Below are 23981 nucleotides of genomic sequence, written 5' to 3'. Positions count from 1 at the left end.
TCATAGAGAATATATAAATAATCATAATAAAATCGCAAAATTACGAAAGAATAGATAAGAAGAAATTGTACTACCAAATTAATGTTTTTAAGTAATCACACTCGAAGAGATAATAGAGTGAAACATTGTATCCATATTTGTCCACCAACCTCCAACACATAAAAAGACACAGGTATAATTCTACTTAGTAGTTAGGTCAAATTTACCAAATACATAAGCTATTTTACGATATAAATTAATTTCCAAATGTAGCGAATGCCAACTTGTATGCAGTATGGATTGCGGGGAACTTGAGAAATAGACCTAATTAGTTTTCAGATATTAACATCATTGATTAAACGAACTGTTACCGCGAGTCAAATTTGGCCCGCAGCCTTGAGATATTCCTTGTCTGACTTAACAACAAAGAAAATTACTATTACAGTATTATGAAATAAGATAATATATTGCATAAATTTCAGGTAGTCATAATTCTTATAAAAATTAATTTAAGAATAAAAATATATTCACCGTTTGTCTTTCTTACAGCTGCCTCAGTATTCACAATTCTCAAAAGTTGGTAACACTGTCGAGAGGTGCAAGTCACGTTGTGATCTCGAATTGAGTTTAAAACAATACTGAATTCCGGCCCAACAACAGATTTCTCTTCTGGTTCTAAGGTCACATGAACAAAGGCAAAGAACATTGTCTCAGACACGTAGCTTAGGCTTATCTGAAGACAAGGAACAGAATATGTTCGTGAATAATGAATTATAAGACATTTTATTGAAGGAAAACCTGTTTCGTCACTTCGGCTATGTCCTATCGTGGGGTAGGTTTCTGGTCTGCGGCAAACTCCGCCCATTTCGCTTCTGACCATGTCCCATCTGAAGATCGGCCCGTAATTTTAACATGGGGAAGGAGGCACGGGCTTAAAAATGCCTCAGTGTAATGGTTCAACCCTTCTTTCAACGTCCCCTCCCTTTAAGATTTCATGAACTTCTATTCCTTCGGCTAAATTCATTTACATTCATTTCTTAGGATTGGCAAAAGGCGAAATGACCCAACCAAACGACTTTTTTTTATACCTGGTCCGTTTTATTTCTACTTGGCTTTATTCCTTCACAGTACTCCCCGTACCTTGTTCAGCCCTTTCCTTCTCCTAGGTCAAGGTGGTATCTGGAAACGGGTACCGGAAGTTCAGTACTTGTGGGCACGCACATTCCTGTAGGCAGAGAACAACTCACACACAATATCGTGGGCAGAAAACCCGTTTAACGCCTAAGCAGAAACTAATATTTTCAGACACAAAATTATTTGTATTGTTTTGCCAATAAACTGAGATATTCCGCTTCAGCTATCTAGGATGTGACCCTCTGGCTTAATTACATTCAGAAGCAATAATTTCTCTTATATATGTGATATCCCTTCCAGCACATCGACAAGTCCGTTGGAAAACAACTACAAACACGTGAAGCCGTTGGCATATAACGTACCTCTAGTGGTATTCGAAAACTTTATTATAAAATTAAAAAAGTTTAATATTATAGGGGCCCTCGAAAGAGCTGCCACTTCGATCTACATAACACTCATGACTGCAATAAATCAATAAATATATTAATTCAAATATAGTTAGGCATTCATATAAGCTTATATGGAAATGGCTTGTACAGTAGCAAAGAAGTGTCAGATAAGAATCAACGTGTTTGGCCAGTACTGAATAGTTTCTAACGGCGAAGGTTCTGAAAAATTGATTAATAAAGAATATAATTTCCTACATTTATTCACAAACCAATTTGTGTTTGGATTTTGAACCTGTTTATCACCACAATCATTATTCCACAATAAAATGTTTCTTCAAATTTGTTTTTCTTATCGTCGCAGAAATCCTGAAGGGGTGGAGAGACAGTACTGAACATGGAAACATCTGCTGTAAATACGACCCTCTTTCTCAGGTTTCGATTAAAATCTTCTGTATCTAATCACACTTCTCGGCTCTTTCCATATTTTCTCTTTTATAGTCAGTGACCTCTTCTGTCTGTGTGTTTCACAGTAAAAAAAACATTCATTCAGAGATTAACTGTTGTAGAATTTATACACAAATCTGTTGCCATAGAAACACACACAACAAAATAATATTTTTTAACAAAAATCTATGCATTAAACAGTTAGCTAAGCGCTTAAACCGAAACAGCGGTCTGATGTTAGACGATATGGACTTTGTTGAATAAAGAAGGAGTATTGAAAAAAAATGAACATCAAAAGGCTAAAATACAAAATAACTTACGAATTTATATACGTGTTCCTATTAAAATAAATTTATCTATTTCTGGTACAGCTGCATCTCGAAACTTTTCAACTTAAATATGTCGTTCCTTCTACTTTTTATCTTATAGAATGCCATGCCATATTATTCCAATCAGAAGTTTCTTGAAATGTTACTCTATGTACCACCTGCTTTAACATTGAAGCAGCTGTTCATCTTATCAACACTGTACATATTTTTCTTACAGTTCTCAGATTAAATAGCGATAGTATCAAATAGACTGGTGTTTGTAATGAAGACACAATACGGTTTGTGCCATATGTACTGAATTTTTTAGTAATATAAAGAATATATGAACTTCAGGTTTCAAAGGGCTGAAATGTTGGAAACCGAACTGAAATAAATACACTGTACAAGCTCAGTGCTTTCGGCTAGAATACGAGGTATATTCAAACCTAGGAAACAAACACCGTTTTCTGGTAATATTAACGATCCGTTCATTAATTCTTAAGACGCTGGAGAAATCGTTACTAAAGCCACTGCTATTTTACGTTATACATTACATGTTTTCCTTATAAAATGATTCGTCGATATGAGAAAAGCCGCAACATTTAATCCGATGAAATTATTTAGAATTCATAAGCCACTATACGGTATTTAGCTCATTTTTGCGCAGAGATAAAGTTGCCAGAACACAGGAAGGATATTAACGAACTCACTACTGAACATCAAAAGTTAGTACTCCGGGGGAAACACGAGCTATGCTTGACCAGAAAATGAAAAGTCAAATCCTTAAAAAAAAAAACGTAGTACTTGTCACTAAGCGTTAGAATGCCCACCTCCTGAAGTGTTTCAGTTTTTATTTGCACCGCTGTCCTTATGTCATTTCATTACAGTTGTCACTTCTCGAGAGACAAACGATAAGTGAACGTTATTTTTAGGGAGCAAAAGAAAATATGAAGACAAAGATTACAATAAAATTGTGCATCTGGAAGAAAGAGGTGGCAATTTGGGGTGATTACTACCCTGCTCAGCTGCCCTACATAGGGCTCAGTAAATTAGTAGGAATTATGTGTGCAGGTTTGTGGCTTCATAAAAACGGCAGTTCGGAATGAAACAACGACTGTTTCGAAATATGTTACATGTTTATCTGTGTTCTCCATTTGTACCTGAACATAAATCAATGTTCGTTAGATGACGGACTTGAGTACAGCATAAGGTAAAACTATCATTTGGAAGTCTTCATTCTAGAACCGAAGGTTACGACCAGGAACTTATTACCCCTCCTTCGTATTCGGTAGGTTCAGGTTCGAGCTCAGTTAGTATAGCTTCGAGCTACGGGCTGGACGGCCGGGATTCGATTCCGGGTAGTGCAAGACATATTTCTTTAGTCCACAGAGTCCAGACCGGCTTTGAGGCCCACCCAGTCACCTACACACGGATACAGGACGTTCTTCCTCAGTGGATAAAGAGGCGGAAACGTGAAGCTGACCACGCACCTCCATCTAGTACCGAGGTCAAAAATGGTGAAGCTATATCTCCACTCCCCGACATGCCTTCATAGAGCGGTGCTTAATGAATTAAGCACAGGTACAAATCTACTTTTACCGGGTTCGAATGTCGGCTTGGATACCTGCTATCCTGAGTGAGGTCACCGCAGTTTTCCTCAGTCTATCGAGGAAAATCTTATGTTGATGCCCTAAAACTTGCAAACCATGTGTAGGATTTGAGGATCTCAAAGCAATGGTTATGACGGGTTTTATATTTTGATGTGTAATACCATATAGTTCCTTTAAAAGTCAACCGACCTTTCGATGGAACATGTCGCCTCCAATTTCACGATCGAATAATAAGCCAAGCAAGCGACTAGCATGAATGCATTTGGCAAGATTGCCAATGGATTAAACAGAAAATAGAAATCTTCATGCCAATTCATAATTCACAACCATCTTAATATACGATATTATAATAATTACGTAGTCATTCAATAATCAAAGAACAAACAGTCTCTAAGAAAGAGGAAAATCTGTAAATATCTCATTAATATACTTGAATACCAGTCTTTAAGGCGAAATAGTTATTGATTAACATTATATATATTATATTAACATTATATATATGTATAACATAATATATTCATATTAACATTATATTAATTAACATTAATGTTAATGAACCCGGAATGTTATTACAGTTTATATTTCGAGGTTTCGTATGAGCCTCAGAAGAAACAGCGTTTATTTTCATAAAATGCCTCAGCTGATTCGTCTTTGTAATGAATACACAGTGTATTTTCTGTGAAGTGCTTTAAGCATTAAATGGTCTTATTATATAGAAGATTCAGGATTCAGAGGATGAAACCACTGAATCCATCTACTTTATACTTTCATTTGAAATATTATTTTATATGGATTGTACTGAGGGGGTTCTGGTAAATTCCTAAAACGAGACAGAGTTTAAATGTCACTTAATATAATGTTTTTAAATAATCATTCCATCGATTTTCATGTTTAGGCTTAGGTCTCTTTAGCTGAAAATATCAAGCATAATTCTTCTTCTTCCGAGATAAGTATAAGGCAATCTGAATAGTGGTTATGAATTCTGTTCCTTCTCCAATGAAAGCATACAGTAACTGCTGTTTCATAATGTTACCGAAAAATTCGCTATAACCAAATTAAGCTCAAATTATCCAAAGTAAATACATTTCGGAGCTATTGAATATTAGTTGGCCGGTAAATTTGCTTACCACTGAGCAGTATAAAGTAGGCTTAATATCATTCCTTATTTTTCATAATTGTTAACATATGCGTAATTTACAATTTGAGGAAGTGTAATTTTTATTGTTAACTTAGTTGAATTTATTTCGTGGCCTAATTACTACAACGTTTATTTTCATAGACCGAAGTTATGCCTAAAAGGGTAAAAAGGAGAGAAAAATACTGCATATTAAATTATTTATCACATGTTAAAATCCATTTTTATTAATAAGAAACTGAAGAATACCTTCTAATTCAATAATTATATGTAATATTTATCAATACGATTATATAGTATGAAAAACAAACACATGACAAACAAAGGAATTTCGCAGAGCGTATCGAACTGTTTTAAATTGTCAATTAAAATAAACACGTGTAATACGGCTACTTTGTTTCCATTGGCTATGCTAACACAGCACAATTTCTATTGTTCTATGAAATTGTGCTACGAAACCAGTTTGCGCTCTTACTGCTCTCTTTCATTGCGACATTCTTTTGCTTTTGTTGCTATTGGAGGCGCATTTTTTAGTCTCCATGACAAACGCAACGCATTTCAATGATGTAATTGAAACGTAGCGTCACTTTTTCTTTTTTGCAACAGTCAGCTCCGAATTATTTTCGACAAAATAGGTTACGTCAATATTTGTTTCATTTATACACAATGGGGTGCTTTTATGTCGCTCTTACAGGTTTAACATTGCTTTATCAACAGGATAGATAGTGTCGAATAAGGTGACGCGTAGAAATGAAGAATTAAAAATATTTAGAACAAAATTTATATTGTAATATTCAAATTACTACCTTGGAGGGTCAGGGAAACACAACAATATAAGGGCCGAAACATGCAGCGCCAACAGCAAAATAAAACTAATATTGATACTAGGGTGTCTATTTTGTTTTTCAGGAATATTGTTGTGTAGACTGCCCGCATTATATGCAGTATATATCCTATATATGACACACACATGACATAAATACTATTAAGAAAACAAAAATCTCATTTCGAATAACCCTCCTTCCATCTGATAATTCCGAAATCTCCAGAACCTAAGCCAAGGGTATTTAACATCTCCAACGCCAGATTAGGTGTAGGGCGTATATGCATTAAAGACCTAACACCACATCTGAGTGCTTGTTGTGGGCATGAATATAGAGTTCCTGTTATTCTAAACTTCAATACTAAACGACTAACAGCCGCTTTGTTCCTTGGAGAACAGTTCTGGATTTCAGTCACATCAGGTGTTCGAACTGTTGACCCGTAGAACGGATGCGTCTTCTCCCTCTCGATGTTTTTGGCGGTCCGCGAGTAGGAAGTCGCATTAAGAGGCATTTCGATTCATTTTTTTGTCATGTTCGACTTTAGAATTTCACGTAGCAAGAGGGAGTGGGCGGAGGTCATATGTTAAGCCAGTATTCAAATCACAAACATTGAATTTTTGGGTCAATCTTGCTATCGTTGTTGTTTCGGTCAATACTTTTAGGGCACCTAGTAGAGTTTGAGAAGGGAAAATACATCCCTTCACCTATTGTTTGGCTTGAGAGATAATTGGGCGACAAAATAATTTTGTAAGATTTCAGGTTTCCACGTCGGTGACTATGAAAAATGCCGTCTTCTGGGATGTGGAGCCATGTAGACTTTGTGTAAAAAGACGTTTCGGAGGAACATATCGCCTCCATTTTCAGGGTATAAAAATCCACAAGTGAGGAACCAGCGTGAGCAGGTGGCTGCGGACTGAGTCACCAGTCAAAAACACCCAAGACACACACGATCTATACGGCGCCACATCCCAGAAGACTGCATTCTTCAATTTTAAATTTTATTTACTTGTGGATCGATTCCACAAATCTATTTGAATTATATGACAAATATACGTGAACAACTGCATCCGACCATTAAAAAGAAGAGGACTCTAAAAAGTCAAAGTAAATACAGATGCAGTTGTCACTGAATGAAAGCAGTATTAGTACATTAACTGAGCCCCCGTATGGATAAGCTGAATGTAAGCAAGGAACGTCAAGTCTCCGAAAAAAAAAACGGAGAAAAGAACGGACGTGGTAATTGAAAGTGTTAGCCTTAGCTATGTTTCAGCTATTACGGGCTTACAATTCTATTATTCGTTTATTTGGTAGTTTATTTATTTGTTATATATTATTTAACGATGCTTTCGACGGTCATAATTATTTAGCATCAAATGACAAGGTGATTGATTAATGAATCATAAATTGGAAAAGTTGCGAAAGTAAGTGGTCCCGCCTAAATTTAAACCATTCCCTCCACATTTTCCTGCAAGAAAAAATAAACCTATGAAACACTTCTATCAGGGTAACCTGTCTCAGGACCGAGATTTTAACTCAGGTCATTCAAGATAAAAAGTAGGAACGCTAAACACTCGACTCCAGAGTTAGATACTAAAAATTCTGAAAATATACATTTCAAAGAGCTTGTCGTAAATTAATTTAAAAATAGAGAAGGCTATTTATCAACTATTACTCTTATGGTAAAGGTAAAGCTGTCCCTATGCTGAACTAATTAAGCACTACGTCATTAAGGCGTATGGGAGAGCGGATGTATAGATCCACGTTTTCTTGTCATCGGTACTATTTGGAGGTAAGTGGTCAGATTCAAGCCCCTGCCGCTTTATCCCTGGGAAAAGAGCCCCGGTACCCATTGGATAGGAGATTGGGTGGAACCCAGAGCCGGTCAGGACGACGTGGAGAAGGGAAAATTCTTACCCCCCTCCAGGACTCGAACTCTGACCCCTCTGTCTCCCAGCCTGTAGCGAATCACTATACCGACTGAACTTTCCCGAGTCTCACTATTGCTCTTATTATAGCTCAAAATATTAGTAGTAAAAATATTTGGATGAAGATGACTTCCTGAGGCGTTCATCATTGCGCTCTGGCCTAAATTCGGTAATGTGTTGGACATGCTACTGTTAAGTAGTAGGCTAGGCTGGTCCCAGAGGCAAATCAAGAGGAATAGTATTTCTTCTCTAAGGAAATTGAAACTCTGTACGCCCAATCAATAACACTCTCTTCACTGATTGAACTATCATGACACATTTCGCACAGTTCCAACATTTATAGGCCTAAGTGAATGAAATGATCAATTGAGGGAAACAATAGGAAAGACTTCACGGAAATTTTCCATTGATGTTAGCGCATAGGCTTCTTATTCGGGAGGTCTAATATTCAAATCTCACTCGGCTATCCTGACCGAGAGATTATCTGTTTTTTTTTTTTCCAGTGCTTACAAGTACATAGCAGGGGAATATCTCAAACTAGACTAAGGCCACTTCTTTCTATGTCCGTTGCAATTCTGTACTTGTTAATCATCCAGTCGATGAACTCTATATAATCTGAGATACTAACAGCAACGTTAAATAAAGAATAAATAAAACAATATGTCCTACATATAAATTTCACCATTGTCAGTGCATTGCAAGAAACTTTAATATTATTATAATATAAGGAAGGAATATATTGAAGAAAGCAGTCTTCTGGGATTTGGCACCGTGTACAAGTGGTGTTAACCGACGTTTCGGAGGAACGTATCGCCTCCATCTTCAGGGTCGGTTAACACCACTTATACACGGTGCCAAATCCCAGAAGACTGCTTTCTTCATAGTCACCGCCGTGAAAGCCTCAAATCTTACAAGGAATATATTATTCGCCCATTCAACAAGAAATTAAATTACTAAAACTGTAATTAAATTTTATAAGAAAAGTATACGAATATAATACAATACGAATATAATGAAAAATATTTCCAGACAAGTTAGGAAATATAAGCGAGGCACTTTCTTTCCCTTTTGCTTAATCATTTGAAAATCTGTTTTAAAAATATAAAAACTTTAAAAATGCATTATTAGTAACAGTTTGCCAGCTCCGCGGACAGGGTTAATTTTTCGAATTCCATAATTTCCCCAAACATCAAAACATGAATTTACGAGTAGCAGGAAAGCCAGTTTTAAACTTCCGGGATACATTTAATATGAGTTCATTTCCACCAATGATAAGTTAGCCTAATCTATTGGTTCACGAACGGACACAACGTAGTCTATCAGACCTGATCCTTCTTTCCACATGCAGAATTTCTAATCCTCTCATCCATTCTTCTAACACTTCTCTTTAATCCCTATACCCTTATTCCTCTTCTTTGCAAATCTTTCTTCATCACTCACCAAATCCTTATTAGGCCATTTCTTCACCTTTTATCTTCCATCTTATTCTAACTCAACCTTCTGGGACACCACAACGAACCTACACTACTAAAAATTCAACAACTTCCCTTCACACTTGAATAAGAAGAAAGTCTATCCTTTGCGAGCATCTACTCAACTTTTCTTCTTAGTCCAATCTCTTAAAACACTCACAAGCTTTAGGAATTCTACCGGATTTAGCTTTTCTTGAATTTGTTTTTCCTAATTCAAGATGAACTTCAGTGGATTTTGCTTTACCTTCAGAATAAAGAATAAAAACCTAAATTTTCGGAACTCTGGCCATTAATTTGACGAGATTTTTTGTCTAATTCATCATACGGGCTGGTCACAGTAGCCGTGCGTTCTAAGGCATGAACTGTCTTCTCTTACTCTGACGGTGGAATCGTGGTTTCGAATCCCACTTAAAGCATGGATTTTTGGTGTGTCTACACGTTTATTCTGTGTTTGTGTTGTCCTGTGTTTAGGTAGCGACCTTGCGACGGGCTGATCACTCGTCCAAGGAGTCCTACCGTCTGTGAAAAATTATTACGGAACTGAATAAGAGGCCAGGGCCCTGAGTGGGTTGGAAGAGCCATTGAAAAAAAACCATTATACGAGTGTCACTTAACATAACCTGTTTTATAACTAACATACTTAACTCTTACTCTCAGTGACTAATACGCATATATTGCCCGCTATTAGGATTATGAATGCTACGTTTTACCCACAGAGTGCATTTGTGGGGTTCGTAGGATTCTTACAGCAAAAAGCATTTCGTACTTTCCTAAAGAAGATTAAGCAGTTGGTCTGTGTAATCGTGATGCAGTGTGCTTACTGTGAAGTAGGAACCACACCTTTAAATACATTCAGATAAATTTTAGGCTTCCAAGTCTTAATTATAATAAAAATTCAGGATCATTTTAATAAGTAGGTCTAAAATAATTAAAGTATTTCATAACATATTACAATTTATAGCTTAGCATTATAAAGAATAATAGAACCATAGCCTCAGAAAAATTCTTAAAATAATTTATCTATATTTTACAGTTTATTTCAATACCTAAGTCATAATTCTTCAGAAACTTAGTTCATTTACTGCTACAGCTCCATACCTCATGCCAGCGGTTCTGTGGAAATTTGGGTATAAATTGTTTTGATCCCTTGCACAAATACTTTCTTGCCAAAAATAATTCATTCCTGAATTTAATTCATGTGAATCCGTAAGGTGTCTAAATCATCTTAAAAAACAGATTAATATTTCAAATAAGGTCGTATAAAATAGATATTACTAGAAATGGAGCATATATAATAACAATAATAATAATGTAAGATTTGAGGCTTTCACCGGTTCTCACGGTCTCTTCGCTTGCAGATTTCTTATGTTTTTTCTTCTACCCTGAAGATGGAGGCGATACGTTCCTCCGAAACGTCGGTTAACACCACATATACACGGTGCCAAATTCCAGAAAACTGCTTCCTTCAATAATAATAATAATAATTAACATCACTAAAGGCATTATAAAACAGATTTTTAGAGATCTCAATTTTCTTGCCTAAGAATGAACATAAATTTATCTAGTTCATAGGCCACAGGTTAAGCGTAAAATTATATTCTGTGTGAATTATAGGCCTAAATATTGGTCTTCGTCTGGTTATTATTTCGGAAAAGCTTTCAGACTTTTGTTACGATCAAGACGCGACATCTTGCCTAACTTGCTTATGTGCAAATAACAACGCCTTTTACAGTATTTTAGTCACATGTTCGAGAAACTCTGGGTAACGGCTAGCCATCCTTTTTCACGTTCTGGAGGTTTCCGGTGTGATTTTCGATCCCGGACAGTTATTATCTTGAAATTTATTTCTATATTTACTTCAATCCCGCCACTAAACGTACATTGAACTGCGTTAAAACAAACCAAGACTCCTCCCTTCCATTTTCTCCCCAATTCATCATTCAAAATAACCATCCTCACCGACACTGTAATATTTATGCATATGAGAGATCGTTAAATAAAGTAAGAAATGATGATGTAGACTTAAAAAAAACATACATTATATAAATGTCTTCAGTGCAAACGTGGATTCAGTTACATGTAAACACAATATCAAAACACTAATAAATAAAACGGGAGAGGTGAGATGTCTTACACCGTTCTTCCACTAAAGATATGGAAAGGGCGTGAGAACTATTTACACAAGTTGTCGCAACACACACACAACCACACACAGTGACACACATATATATATATAAAAAAAGGAAGAAATCTGCCCGGAACTTTGGCCTTCAGGTATGACCCCATGCGTTCGGTGCACTTCTCACCATGATACTGGTCCGGCCAGGCCCGCTTGTACCTTTCCCCTTTCACTCGGAAGGAGCGAAAATATCCTAAAGGCCAATGCCAGTACCCTTAAATAAAGAAAATAGCATTTAAAAAGAAATTCTTACCCACCCTCCTACCTCTGAGCTTCAACCACCGGAGCGTCCATCCTTTACCCCCGCCTCCCAACACCCCTAGGCCCATAGCCTTCGCATATACTGTACAAGCATATATTAATTCACGTATGGGTTTGTGGTAAGTGTTTAGGAGAAAAATGGCACAAGACGTTTCCACACTGGAGACGAATTTTCAGGCCAAGCTTAGCTCTCAGTAATTCAGTTCATCCCAGTGGACGGACCCTGATAAAAAGCATTTCATATCTGAACAGAATCTATTTACTCCGTTTTCCTACATCAATAATCAAGCGTCATATCCCATTACAAAGCTGTGGAACAGGATGTGAGGTTTATGCTAATATTGCTCTCCGGGACAAGCGGTCATAAACACACGGATGGACGTGCAAGCAGGCATATGTTGCTCGGAGTCTGTGTAAGAGAACTGGTCATACGAGTTTTTCGGACCTCCTGTTCTCCCCAACTCATCACCAGCACCTTTAGTTCTGGCTCTAGCTACTGGGAGGGGTGGGGGGTACAGTCCAGTTCCATCGTCGCGTCTTTCCAAGAACCCAGTTGTCGCTACGAGAACTTCTGGATTATTGGTAATGTACATTGATCCACAAGCACTCACGAAACATAATTAACAGACTGGATACCTAACTCGGATAACCAAAAAATATTGTTCACTTAATTAAATAGGTGGCTTAGTAAATAAACTAATTAGGTAGCTAATTAGCTAATCAGATCATGTAGCTATATTACTAAATTAACTAGGTAGCTAACAAGGTAAAAGAATCACGTGGCTAGCTGGACTGTTACCTATTTATGGCTCTACAGTCCTTTGTTGAATTGTTCGACTCAGTCGAATTCGGTTCAGATCTCTCCATTTAGTTTTCCTACTTATTTACTTACTCATGGAGCTGAGCTCTTTTGGGGAAGCCGCCAATTCTGCAGCTACTCAAGAATTTCCCAGCAATTTTTGGAACCCGAAGGTTCATTACCGTGTTCACGTGAGCCCTCCACTGGTCCCTATCCTGACCAGATCAATCCAATTCATCCCATCCCATGCTATCTCTCTAAGAGCCATATTAATATTATCCACCCACCTACGCCTTGGCCTTCCAAGTGATCTCTTTCCTTCCGACTTTCCCACCAATATCCTATATGCATTCCTCGTCTCCCCCATTCGTGCTACAAGCCCTGCCCTCATCATCATCCTTGGATTGATCACTCTAATTATATTTGGAGAAGGTTAGAAGTTATCAAACTCAATATACAGTTTTCTCCAACCTCCTCTCACTTCGTCTCTCTTCGGTCCAAATATTCTCCTCAACACTGTTTTCCTATGGCCCATTAAAATATTAGTTCGTCTACATGTTTGGGTACTCCACATCGATTTTCTGTTTGTGGTTTTGCAAGCGGAATATGCCGCATTCAGTAGCACCTTGCGTGCTATTTCGTATCATCTTCCCTGATATAATGGTTTCAAAGTGATGGTAAATATTAAGCTACATAATATTTATTTTTCTCAAAGTTTCTTTCCTTCTCTTTATTACCCCCAAATATTCTGAGTGCATGCCCTTCGTTTAGGGTGCATCCCAAGTTTCATATTCATATAGAACTACATTTTAGTTTGTAATCTTGTATGGATACTTTAGTAGATTCTGAACAGAATTATTGTTTTTTTTTGCAAGTTTTCCATCGTCCGGTGTTCTAGAAAATAAAAAAAACACCATACTTCTAAGGGGTCCAACTGAGTAGGTGCCTTCCCCCACTCATCTGATGACGGAAACAGATCCAATGTCCGAAACGTCGTATTTTCTATTTTCTAGAATACCGGACGTTAGGAGAAGTACAAAACCCAGCAATTCTGTGAGGTACTTTAGTGTTTACAATTTTTGGCGAGGTCAGAATTTGATTCTGTGCCTGGAAATGGCAGTCTCTAATAGTGTAATCGTGCATGACACGATTAGGCTTACACGGTGACTAATTTACATGCTTCCGTCAGCTCCAGTAATTTCAGCTTGCTCTACGAGCCTAATTACTGCCACATATTTCAGAAAGAGAGTGTGAGGACGACCCTACTTTGTTAAACCCTGATACTCTCTTTCGCACCACAAAGAAAGGACTTCAACATGAAGAATGACTCTGGCATGCACACAAGTGATCATTAATTGACACCGATGGTTCCTTTTCTGTGGCTTAGATGGCCGGAGCAAAGTGCAATCAAGTTTGTTTTTACTGTTGCAAAGTCCAACGAACTGCAATGGCCTTTCACTCCTACCAGTGCATTTATTTACTTACTTACTCATGGAGCCGAGCCCTTCTTGAGGAGAAGTCAATCCTGAAGCTACTCAAGAATTTCCCAGCATTTTATGGATTCCAAAGTTCATTACCTTGTTCACAAGAGCCCTCCACTGGTCCATATCCTGAGCCACATCAATCCAATCCATACCATCCCATCCTATTTCTCTAAGATCCATTTTAATATTGTCCACCAACCTACGCCTTGATTTTCCCGGTGGTATTTTTACTTCTGGCTTTCCCACCAATATTCTATATGCATTTCTCTTCTCCACCATTCGTGCTATATACCCTGTCCACCTCATTCTCCTTGCATATACAGAAAAGTAAAATTATATCAATGCCTAATTAAGAACTGCGCTGTAAATACGTAAGGAGGAATGGAGATATGGTTTCTTTCATCCGTTCTTCTGGTGCCCTTACACGGGCGCTGAGGTTTTTCTTTTATTTTTTTAAACATTTCACAGGTGATAGGACTCCTGGAACAAGTGACTGGCCCTTCGCAAGGCTGCTACTTAAACACAGAACAACACAAGCACAGAATAAACATACACATACAAAACATCTATGCCCTGAGTGGGATTCTAAACGACGAACCCGGCTTCCGAGCGAGCGAAGACATTTCATGCCTTAGACCACTTGGCTACCATGACCGACAGATATGATTTTATGATTTCTTAAACTCAGTGTTAAATGCAGCGCAGCCTCAGTCTCCATGTGCTGTTGTCTGGATGGAAGCTTGACCCAAAGCATGTCTAGATGTTGTAGCGAACATAATAACCCATCCCACTGCCAGAAATGGAACCCCATTGCCCAGTAAATAGCCGGTAACTATAATTTTAAAATGAGGTAATGAACATTCGAATTGCATAAAAGCAAGATATTTCTTGACCGCATGAATAACTGTTTAACATCTGAAGGAAAACGAAGTACCTTGGAGTAGGTCTCTCAGTCTATTCCTCTTGATCTCGTTTTAGAGCACAGGTTAATTTCTCAATTTTATGATCATTTTACAGACCGTAGGATTCCTTGGACGGGTGATCAGCTCGTCATGAGGCCTCTACATATACACAGGAAAAGAGCAAACACAGAATAGATGCATACACACACCAAACATCCATGCCTTGTATAGGAGTCGAACCTATGATCCCGGCTTCAGAGCGAGCGAAGACAGTACATGCATTAGACCGTTCGGTTATCATGACCGGATACAAGTTCAACGGTAGAACTGGAATACATATTCATTTACGTTGATTTGTACCTCTACGCACACTTTCAAAAGTGGAGCTCAGAGGACGTACCCTGACCTTTCAATTATGTTTCCACGTACAAGTTAAATGGGAGAACTGAGGGCTATGTACCTCTAATCTTGACTTCTACTTTCTTGTATATGTTCAATGGAAGAATGGAAAAAGAAGCACATTGTACCTTGATTTGTACTTTCGCGTACAAATTTAACTGTACAAGTGAGAGACACGTGCCCTATACCTTGACTTGTACTCCCAAGTACGAGTTCAGTGACAGAACTAGAGATATGACCTTGCACTTTTGGCTTGCGCTTCTGCGAACATTTTTTTCCTTGACACTACAGCCCCAGTGGGCCTAGGCCTACCTCCATGAACTTCTCCGTTCACTTCGGTTTTTCTAGATCTACGGTAGGACTCCTTGGGCGGGTGATCAGCTCGTCGCAAGACCTCTACCTGTACACAAACACAGAAAAACGCATACACACAAACTAAACATCCATGCCCTGAGTGGGATTCGAACCCACGATCCCGGTTTCCAAGCGAGCGAAGACAGTACATGCCTTAGACCGCTCGGCTACCGTGACTGGCTTCTACGAACTTTAGTGGTACAAAAATGTGCCTTGAACCTTGACTTGTGCTTTCATGCACACTGCCTGATTATGCATCTTCCCATTCTGTCGTCCTGTCTGCTCCGGTCAGTTACCCTTAGCTAACCCTTCTTTACAAAGGGCGACAAGGTAACAATAAATATTGAACGTACGGAATTAGATAGAGGCTCTGTTAATCTCCGTCCTGGTACTCGAGAATCAGACGCCTGCTGCCTGGGGGGGTGTGTTTACTTTCTTGTACAGATGGTGAAGGTGAACGAACTCTTCAAGGCACAATGGATCCTCCATATGCTGCGAAGGTAGCGGTTTACAACCTGTGGGCCGCTGGATTTCTGATGTGATACATGGACTACTTTCACAAACAAGAAATAAGAATGTCAATATTTATAATCATTTTACGTGAAAATATTTCTCATCTTCAATAACCACAGTTGAATTCCTCCGAGTTGCTGTTTCAGAGGTTCACTCACTCACTCACTCACTCACTCACACACTCACTTCACTTACTCGTCACTCCCTCATGGAGCTGAGCCTTTCTTGAGAAGGCCCCAATTTTGCAGCTATTCAACAATTTCCCAACATTTTATGGAACTCTAAAGTTCATTACCACTATCACAAAAGCACTTCACTGATCCTTATCCGGAGTCAGATCGATCCAGTCCATACCATCCCATCCTATTTCTCTCTCTAAGACCCATTTTAATATTGTCCATCCACCCATGTCCTGGTCTTCCCAGTGGTTTCTTTCATTCTGGCTTTCTCGCCAATATCTTACACGCATGAGTACAAGTTATGAAGCTCCTCATTATGTAGTTTTCACCAACATCCCGTTACTTCATCCCTTTTCGATTCAAATATCCTCCTCAACACCCTGTTCTCAAACAGCCTCAGTCTATGTTCCCCTCTTAATGTCAGACACAAAGTTTCACACCCATACAAAACCACAGGCAAAATTATTGTCTTCTTTATTCCAATTTTTGTGTTTTTGGACAGCAGATGATAAGACAAAAGGTTCCGGACTGAATGGTAGTAAGCATTGCCTGAATTCAGTCTCCGCTTAATTTCCTGTTATAGTCTTTCCCAAACATCCGAACTGTACCACATGTTCAAAATATACGAGTATGTTAGTTATTCTTATGTCATGATTTGTCCTTGTATTCTGGTGACGAGGCAGCAATATGTACTTAGTGTTTTGTCTGTTTACTTCTAGACCAACGTTTCAGAGGCTCACGCACATAAATTTTGTTGCTCATTTAACGACACTATCGATAAGCAGAGTCGAATGGTACGAAAATTCATGAGTTGGAAAGGATGTATGAGGCAGCGGCATTGAACCATTTGGAGGTGATACCTCAGGAATTCGCCTGGCGGGAATACCAAGGAAAGCCTCAGACAAGATAACAGAATTCAAGGCCAAGATTCGAAATTAGAAGCACCTGCATATTGAAAAGTTTATGACAAAGATGCAGGAAGAAAAATTCCCATTGAAATTATATTATCCAGAAGATTGTGAAGTGTAAGACTTGCGGTAGCATAGTTGGTTGAGGAGATATGCTACAAGCCGGAAGATCGCGGGTTCAAGTTCTGATGAGGTCATTGAATTTTTCCAATTGACCTAATCCTTCCAGCCGCACTATGGCCCTGGCGCTCACTCAGCCTCTAACAGAAATGAGTACCAGGAATTAAATAAATAATTTTCCTGGGGAGTAAAGCGCGGCCGGCGCGTAAGGCTGACAACCTTACCGCCATCTTTGAGCCTATTGTCTAGATAATGTGGGACCCTTAACGTCTCACGACCCTATGGGGCTTCACGGCCTGGTACAGGGATAGCTTTACTTTTTTACTTTAAGACTTTGAAGTTCTACGACGACAACAACTACAACGACAACGATGATGATGATGATTATGATGATATTACTTTGTTCTTTGAAGAGTATTTGGTTGTGTTTCGGAAAAAATTATCATAACACTGATTAGTACAAGAAGGTTGTCCGTCAATGAGTCCTCGTAGGACCTTAACAATTTTATATTTACCTTTTAGGCTCACTACCGTACTACATTTTATTCTGTTCACTTACTTTGATTTGGTTCAGTTCGGATCATTTTGAGGCTTAACAGTCCGGAAAAGGTGTTTCTTCTATTTAAATTAGCTTACAGTTCGTTCGCTAATCTCTTCTCACCGCTGTCTTAGCAAACATGTAACAAGATACATTATGCACATTCCACCTCCAGCAGCTAGTAGCTATTCAATCGATCAAGAAAGACTCCGCTGTTACGTAATCTGAAAGTCCATTACTGTCAGCACAAAAGCATGCAACTGCACCCTAAGACGAAGCTATTCATAACATACCGGACCTGAGGTTCTCATAGCTAAGATTTCTTTCGGACTACACAACAACACATCCCTGAATATTTTTCAGTTCAAAGCAGAAAATTTCTTTTAAGATAAGATTTAATTTTATCCTGCAATATATTCCTTTGTCCCTCAAGCGGTATCTTCGCTTGAACATTTCAGATCTAAATTCCGTGCTCGTTTCAAACTCTCTCGTTCAACTTCAATGTCTCGGTAAGCGAATTATAACAAAGATATCACATTTAAATTTTGTGGGCTTGAGTTACGAAAGATGTCCAAATTTAATGGNGATTTTTCGTATCAAGGGTCTTTCAACCATGGTCATGTACAGAAGACAAACACTTTAAAATTCAGCTCCCTTCTTCTTTCGTAGTCCATAGGAAAACGAATTGAAACAGAAATGAAAGACGTCATTATCTTGCATAAGACAAAGGGAATATCATATGCCTATCCCCTTATTGTCGTTTAATCTTTAATTCATATGTCTGTATTTCGTTGCGCGCAAAATAACCTCTACAGTTGATACAGCGACATGACGAATTAAGTATATGATCGCACTTACTTACTTACTTACTTACTTACCTACTTATTTACTCATGGAGCTGAGCCCTTCTGGAGGAGCCGCCAATTCTGCAGCTACTCAAGAATTTCCCAGGGTTTTATGGAACCAGAAGCTTCATTACCGTGTTCGCAAGAGCCCTCCACTGGTCCATATTCTGAGCTAGATCTATCAAATCCATACCATCCCATCCTATTTCTCTAAGCTCCATTCTAATATTGTCCACCCACCTACGCCTTGGTCTTCCCAGTGGTCTCTTTCCTTCCTGCTTTCCCACCAATATTCTCTACGCATTCCTCGTCTCCCCCCATTCGTGCTACGTGATCTGCCCACCTCTTCCTCCTTGACTTGATCATTCTAATTATACCTGGAGAAGAGTACAAATTATGAAGCTCCTCATTATGCAGTTTTCTCCACAAAAAATTCTTATTTTGTGTTTTTTCCTTGTCTTCTTCTTGCTTAGATAATGTATGAAAATAGGCAACTGCAATTTTCTTACAAATTTTTCCTGATTTCTCGTTCAGAATTTTCTTTCGATTCAATAGAAAATAACTTGCACTACTGAATGACGTTGTTAAATAAAGTTAAAAGGTAACATTTTTACAACACATTCCGCAAAAAAAATACGTTCTCAGTTGATGCAGCGACGTTACAAATTAATAGTCATGTGATGACACAAAGAACATGCGAGTCACTCGTCGCATTGCGCCGCGTCGCCATAGTGTGCACGAGTCTGAAACTTGTTTTATATCTTCCTTGTTTAAGCGGTTGAACCGAAAAGTACCTACATACATACATACATACATACAAAGGATGTACTTGACATTTTTTATTAATGTTATTATTTTAGAAAGAAAGGGAAGGTATTGTAGCCCGGTAGTTTGGCCAGTTTTAAAATTCTCCCCCATTCCCCACGCTGCTTGACTAGAACAGAGTACACACAGACGGTCCATAGGGTCCTCAGTGCCCGGCCGGCATGAACGTCGCTCCGTCCCATACAGAAAATGCTGAGCGTTCACTGCTACAGTGGCTTATGACACACTTCCCGATTCGAGCCTCGATTTCCTCTATTGTCCTCACTTGTACAGAATCTACCTTAACAGTTGATAGTTTCTTTCATGGTCAATAAGTTCCATCAACCCAAAATTAAGTAATATTTTATGGAAGTATTTTCTTGCCAAAATTGTGTCAGAAACATAAATTTATAAACCTGTAGCTGATGCTTCATGAGTTCATGAAGAACAGATGTGGGTGGACCTCGCTCAGGATTGTGTCTAACAGTGAGCTTCGAGGAAGTATTAGAAATTCAGGCTGTGATGCGAAGTGGGTGTTAAAGTTTATTTAACACTGTAAATAACAGATTCTAATTTTGTTCTGATGGGGTGAAACTGAGTCACTTGGCAGTGCGGCCACTGTTTGGGCTATTGTACCAGCCCCAGATGACAAAGAATGATGGTTGTGAAGCAATCGGTGGAATTACAATTGGCAGGGGAAACCGAAGCACCTGGAGAAAACCTGCCCCAGCACCAATTTCTCCACCACAAATCCCACATGACCTGAAACGGGCTCGAATCTGGACCGTCGTGGTGGGAAGTCGGCGACTAACCGCCTAAGCTATGGCACGGCCTAAGTCTAAACTAACTAACTAACTACACTGAACTTAATACTTCATGTGAAACCACCAGCAGCTCAGTCACTCAAGACTGTCTCAAGTTTTATGGAACTCGAAGGCTCCTTACCGTATCCACAAGAATCCTCAGCTGTTCCGTACCCTGAGCCAGATGAATCCAGTCCACATCGCCAAATTTTATTTCTCTAAGATTCATTTCAATATTATCTTTCCGTTTATGTTGATGTCTTCCTAGTTGTTTCCCTCCTTCTCTGTTTCCCACCAAAATCCTATATGTATTCCTCTTCTTCTCATGCGTGCTACATACCACCCCCTTTTCACCCTCTTTGACTTGATCATTCTAATTTGGTGAAGAGTACAAATTATGAATATCCTAAGGGGAATATTTGGGCATAAGAACGACCCATTCACAGCAAAACGGCGAAAATTGCATAAGTAAAAATTCCTCAATTTGTACAGTGGTTGCATATAGGAGGAGGGTGTAGGTTTCTGTGGGAAAATGCCCAGGTAAAGGGACGAAGAACGTCTCTATGATAATGGATACGATTATCCTCCCTCGTAATCCTCTTGTAACTATTTGTTATATTTCAGACATGGGCGAGGGAAAGTGAAAAATAAAACATAACCGTAAATATGGGGATAATATTAAAAATGATTTTGGAGAAAGAGGATATGAATATATTGACTTTATTGAGGGATATGTCAGAGAAGATTCTAATGGCGGAGTTTTGTGAATGTGGCAATGAACTCCTGATTATATGCAATCGGAAAAATTTTTCACCATCTGAATAACAAATTCATATTATGATTTTCTGAGTTAGTACATTGCATAATTTGGCATGTGGATACCAAAATTTCGGGAGGAAAATACTACCTCAATCTTTGGGTCAAAAGGAGCCCTAAAGAGGAAGGTGCTGTGTTCTCCTGGAACGCTGACAACCATCTACATTACTACATGAAATCATGAACCAAATACTCATAATATGAAACTCCACTGTCGTGAAAAACTCGTGTCTGCTACACAGAATTACTGAGTTTCTTTCTAAAGGATCCAACTGTGTATGTGTCTTCCCCCCTCACCTGAATTTGGAAACAGATCCAGTTTCCGAAATGTCGTGTTTTCTAGTTTTTAGAATACCGGACGATGGACAAAGTCCAAGAACCCTGTAATTCTGTGTGTTATACACCAATGTCAGAACCGTTTAATATCTACTCACATCTGGTGCACGAGTAGCACACTTGCGATGAAGACGCTCTGCCATGGAGTTAGTTAATTATTGCACGCACAGTATTCTCATATACCTGAGTATTTATCAGTGTCCAGGAAGGATGTGGCCATCTTTCAATAAAAAATGTTAATACAGGAGAATGGATTGAAGGGGGCACCTCTTTAGGGCGACGACCCGGCAGGAGTAGGAGATGGACCCTACCGGACAAATGAAGCTCGTAGCGTAAGGAAAAAATGTAGTGAGGGGGAAGCTAACCGTTGGCAGGCCCGCTCCTCCAACGGACCGACCAACAGCAACTATATGACCGGTAAGCTCTTTCCCAGGCTTCAGTTTATAATCATCTTTGTACCAATTGCTCATTTTGTAATTTCCAAGCTATACACGAGATATCTCGTTTAGAAACACGATAAACCCGCGTTATAGCGAAACCGGATCTAATGAACAACATCTGGCTGTGGGAAATTGTGAATTTTTAGAGATGCTGAAGCATTGAGAAGGTTTTATAGCTAGGAACCAATTTCAAATAGAAATGAACCCCAATATAAGAACATTTACATAATCACATTGTGTTTCTATCTTCATTGCGTGTATTGGTTATGTATCCTCTGTTGTACTTCCGTGAATGCTCCTTCATTCAAACAAATCGAACATCGGCGATAAACGACACACTATCCCGCATGTTAGTCCGTTATAATGACGGTTTACTTTATTGCCCTTTCATAAAATCTATGAGTTAAATGAGTTCTGTTGACCTTCAACCGTTAGGCGGGTCTAATTAAAATGAATGTTAAGAGAAATGGGAAGTAAAAACGTGGACTACATTCAAGCAGATCAGAACATGTTCCAATAACGAGCTCTTGTGAACAGGGCGATGAACGCTTACTCCCATAGGAGCTGACTGACTGACTATCAGTTTCTCAAGTGTGACCCTGCATCACTAATTTCCAGCGATGGCACCTGTTTTTCTGGTTGAATTCCAAAAATAAAGGTAAGAAAAAGGTAGAGCTATCCCTGTGGTAGAAAATTGAGGTCCAGAGGTTTCTGAGACGTCGAGGCTTCAACATTTTCTCTAGATAATCGGCTCACAGATGGCGGAGAAGTTGTCAGCCTTACGCGCCGACCGCCTTCTACCCCCAGGCAGATTCCTGGTGCTCATTTCTGTTAGAGGCTGAATCGACCCCAGGGCCATGGTGCGGCTGGAAGGATATTGTCAATTGAAAAATTCAGTGAACTCATTGGGAACTGAACCCTCGATCATCTAGCTTGCAGCTTAGTGCCTCAACCAAACGCAAATAAAATTGTTTTCGCCCTAGACAGTGTATTCCATTTGGAACACTAGGCAATGGGTAAAGTCAATAAACCCACTAACATCAATGTTTTGCCACTACTTGGGGTCGAACCCAAGACATCACACCTAGCTCATGATGGTAAGAGCAAAAGCTAAAGGTAAAGTAGAAGTTTTCCCTTCATTCAAAGAATTAAGCACTACACCATGAAAGCTTATGGGGGAGTGGATGTGTAGGTTCATATTTTCTTGACCTCGGCAGTAGATGAATGTGAGTGGTCAGCTTCAGGCCCCGGCAGCTTTACTCCCTGAGAAAGAGCCGCAGGTACCCACTGGATAGGAGGTTGGGTGGAACCCAGAGCCGGTCTGGACGATTTGGAGAAGAAAATTTTTTTGACCCTACCGGGACTCGAACTCCGAACTCTCAGTTGTTCAGCTACTAGCCAGTCGCTATACTGGCTACGTTATCACGACTCTTGGTAAGAGCTTAATATTATAAGATTTAATGGAAGTCGATGAATTGGCTTTAAACTACGTCAGTATTTTGTCCAATTGGAGCCTTTTTAAATATTATTAGCGACCTTGTCTCCCGGAAGTAGATTTACAAGTAATTAGTTAAATAGTTCATGACATTCCACTCAAGGCGTGTGCTTATTGTGTATTTGTGTTGTCTTGTGTTTAGGTAGCGGCCTTGCAACGAGCTGATCCCTCGTCCAAGGAATCCTACAGCCTGTGTAAGAAAAATTACGAAACTGAAGAAGAGGCCAGGACCCAACAAAGGGCTAGAAGAATGAATGAAGTTCATGATAGACTGATTAATCAGTTGTTCATTAAATACTTAGTATCAATGACTACGTATAATTAATTCTTTCCGTGTTTAATAAACCAGAATGCTGGAATCCTAGATTTAATTTCCAGAATGGGAAACAAATTTTCTCTTCGTGACCACAATTTGAAATTCTCTTGGAGTCTTTATGCTTTCACTAAGTCCATAGCTTCCTTGGGCCCTGGCCTCCTTTTTTTTTTTTTTCAGTTTCATGATTATTTTACAGCCAGTAGGACTCCTTCGACGAGTCATCAGCTCGTCAGAAGGCCTTTACCTAAACACAGGACAATACAAACACAG

The 23981-nt window shown here is 39.0% G+C and overlaps 2 long non-coding RNA genes across 2 annotated transcripts in view; one reads left to right on the top strand and one right to left on the bottom strand.

Annotated features, from left to right (window-relative positions):
* LOC117282473 overlaps positions 1-23981 on the bottom strand; it is a 216120-nt gene that overhangs the window by 94435 nt on the left and 97704 nt on the right. The gene's annotated exons all lie outside the window — the stretch shown is intronic.
* LOC111866480 overlaps positions 1-23981 on the top strand; it is a 59578-nt gene that overhangs the window by 809 nt on the left and 34788 nt on the right. The gene's annotated exons all lie outside the window — the stretch shown is intronic.

This window comes from Cryptotermes secundus, unplaced genomic scaffold (assembly GCF_002891405.2).
Source record: "Cryptotermes secundus unplaced genomic scaffold, Csec_1.0 scaffold320, whole genome shotgun sequence".
Taxonomy (NCBI): Eukaryota; Metazoa; Arthropoda; class Insecta; order Blattodea; family Kalotermitidae; genus Cryptotermes; species Cryptotermes secundus.
This window is presented reverse-complemented; position numbering and strand designations above follow the sequence as displayed.